This window comes from Otolemur garnettii, unplaced genomic scaffold (genome assembly GCF_000181295.1).
Source record: "Otolemur garnettii isolate 467f Iridium unplaced genomic scaffold, OtoGar3 scaffold00238, whole genome shotgun sequence".
In the NCBI taxonomy this organism is placed as follows: domain Eukaryota; kingdom Metazoa; phylum Chordata; class Mammalia; order Primates; family Galagidae; genus Otolemur; species Otolemur garnettii.
This window is the reverse complement of record NW_003852633.1, coordinates 441,738-444,900: the sequence shown is the minus strand read 5'-3', so window position 1 is coordinate 444,900 and position 3,163 is coordinate 441,738. Positions and strand designations below refer to the sequence as shown.

Sequence of the window (3,163 nt, the reverse complement as noted above, 5' to 3'; positions counted from 1 at the left end):
AGAGTTTGAGTTTCTGTGAGCTATGATGCCACAACACTCTATCCAGGGTGATAGTTTGAGACTCTGTGAAAGAAGGAAAGAAAGAAAGAAAGAAAGAAAGAAAGAAAGAAAGAAAGAAAGAAAGAAAGAAAGAAAGAAAGAAAGGAAGGAAGGAAGGAAGAGTGGAGGGAGGGAGGAAGGGAAAAAAAGAAAAGAAAAGAAAATATGACATGCCCATAAGTATTGCAAACTTAACCTCAAACAGAATAGAAATTAATTACATGGGAGGGGAGGGAGCAAGATGGAGGCTGAGTAACAGCTTCTTTGCAAACCAGGCATGGTGAGATCGGAGAGAAAAGACTCCAAGCATATCTGGCCTGTGGGCTCTGCCCAGAAACATCCCTTTGGGGACACAGGGAGATAGCGAGAGACTTCTGGACCATGAGAGGAAGACAAAAGCAGTAGAGAACTGGCAGGCAAATGGTTGTGTTTGTTCAGTCTGAGGCTGTGGCTGCCACAGCTGTAATCCACAGCAGTGAGATTGTAAACAGGGAAGTACTTACCTGTGGGCTGTTTTGGTTTTTTTGGATTTGGACACTTGGTTGAATTACCTTGGGAGAACTTGAGTGAGAGTGTGGATGATTTTAAGCATTGTTTGCACCCCTGGACTGAACCACAGAAAAACAGGTCTAATATTATTCAGCTGCAGGCCACACATGCAGCCATTGTGGTTGAAGTTCCCCTGAAGGCTCTGCCCTCAGGGTCACACTGCAGAGCTCAGGCTGGGAGACCTTAGAAGAGTGAACTAGTGACTGAGCAGCGCCAAAGTCTGGGACTGAAATTCTGAGGAAGAGCAGATATTTCAGTGTTTGGCAGTAGCAGGGCTGCCTTTCAGCCTCAGCCCTCAAGTGCATAAAGTGAGACTGGTTTTGACTCACTGAATAAGTGGGCAGCCACTTCAGGAGAGACTCCAGTGACAAGTGCTTCCCTGGGAAAGCTTCTCCTTAGCCAAGGTTAATGGTTTAAAGTGTCTTGTAATCAGGCTGAGGAGTGATTTATGCTCTCAACTCTGCAGGGTTTGATAAATCAGCAAAGGCTTCCAGTCTCCATCTCATATAGCTGTATCAGCATTGTGGTTAAAATCTCATACCCTAGAAGATCATCTGTTGTCCAAACAATATTCAGTAAGATGTATATACTGCTTTGTTTTTGTTTTTCTTTTGTTTCTTTTATTCATTTCAACATTTTCCCTCTAGATCTTTCTTTTCTTTTTTCAACATTTTGTTGTTGTTGTTGCAGTTTTGGGCCAGGGCCAGGTTTGAACCTGCCACCTCTGGTATATGGGGCCAGTGCCCTACTCTTTTGAGCCACAGGTGCCACATTGTCAACATTTTTCTAATTTAAATATACTTTTCTATAGTTGTCTTCCTTAATAAGAAGAAATTCATTTTTGCTAGTGTTTCTTCCTCTACTATTTTTTCCCCAAAATTTATCTTGTAAGGTTTTCTGTTTATTTGTTTTGGTTTGATTTACAGTAATTCTGTCTTTCCTCTCTATTTGGTGGAGGTTGGGTAATGTATCTGAACAGGCTGACAAAGAACTTTTGACCTCAAGGAAACCACTCAACACAGCATCCCCAGAGGTTGGGGGATTTGAAGGTAGGGCCAAAGTACCCTAATGTACACATTCATTACTCCTAACTCCTTCTTTCTCTGCCTCTCTTCTTTTTGTCAATATTACATTTTACTCACTCCTGACGAAGGAGTAGGTAGTGGGAGCTCTCTGTCTCTCTGATTAGCCTGTTCTCTGCCTTGCTTGTTTGAGCTTCAGCTGAATTTGAAATGGCTGGGGGTAAGTCTAGGAAGGACTCCAGAAAGGTCAAGACAAAGGTGATTTCCCGCTCACAGAGAGCTGGCTTGCAGTTTCTGGTGGGTTGTATTCGTTGACACCTGAAACTAGGAAGACCAGCCATGGATGTGTGGGCGCAACTGCTGCTGTGTACAGCGCAGCCATCCTGGAGTACCTCACCACAGAGGTACTTGAACTGGCATGAAATGCATGAAAAGATTTAAAGGTAAAGCATGTTACCCCTTGTCACTTGCAACTTGCTATTCTTGGAGATGAGAAACTGAACTCTCTCATCAAGGTTACAATTGCTGGCAGTGGTATCATTCCACACATCCACAAATCTCTGATTGGAAACAAAGGACAACAGAAGACTGTCTAAAGGATTCCTGGATTTCTTATTAACTCAGGACTCTAAATACTCTAACAGCTGTCCAGTATTGGTAATTCCAGTGGACTGTATGTCTGTTAAAAATACCTTTTGCCTTTTTGTAATTGTATTTGAGCAAGTTGGAAGTTTAATTAGCTTTCTAACGAACCAAATTTCTGCATTCAAGTCTTAACCATATGTAAGTGTTACTGTGGCTTCAAAGAAGCTATTGATTCTGAAGTAGTGGGTTTTGATTGAGTTGACTGTTTTTTAAAAACTGTTGGGATTTTAATTGTGATGCAGAAGTTATAGTAACAAACGTTTGGTTTTGTACAGACATTATTTCCACTCTGGTGGATAAGCTCAATAAAGGTCATATCCAAAAAAAATAAATAAATATTTTTTATCTTCTTCCTTTTTAGTTTTCTCACCATTTCAGGCCTAGCATGAAAAGGACTCATAGAAACCTTAGGCCAAAGGCACAGTAACTTAAAGAGTTAGAGGAAGTGAAAGAAAAATTAGGACAAGAAAACACTCATGAGGAAAAATCAGCAGAAAAATCCTGGCAACATGAAAAACCAGTCCAGAGCAACTCCCCCAAGGGACCATGAGGTAGCTACTGCAGAAGATTCCACCTATAAAGAAATGTTAGAAATGGCAAAAGGGAAATTTAAAACACAGATGATGAAAAAAATGAAGGAAATTTCTGAGAAAGTGGAAAATAACCAGAAAACAATGAAGGAAATTACTGAGAAAGTGGAAAATAACCAAAAGGAAATCCAACAACAGAGTCAAATAAAAAATGAACAATATGAAGAATATAGAAAGGGCTCAGCACCTGTGGCTCAAGTGACTAAGGCGCCAGCCACATACACCTAAGGTGGCAGGTTCGAATCCAGCTCGGGCCCACCAAACAACAATGATGGCTGCAACCAAAAAATAGCCAGGCATTGTGGTGAGTGCCTGTAG

General features: G+C 41.2%; 1 pseudogene; it reads left to right on the top strand.

The window, feature by feature from the left end:
- Window positions 1–1,820: 1,820 nt before the first annotated feature.
- Window positions 1,821–2,206, top strand: LOC100948887 (annotated as a pseudogene).
- Window positions 2,207–3,163: the final 957 nt, after the last annotated feature.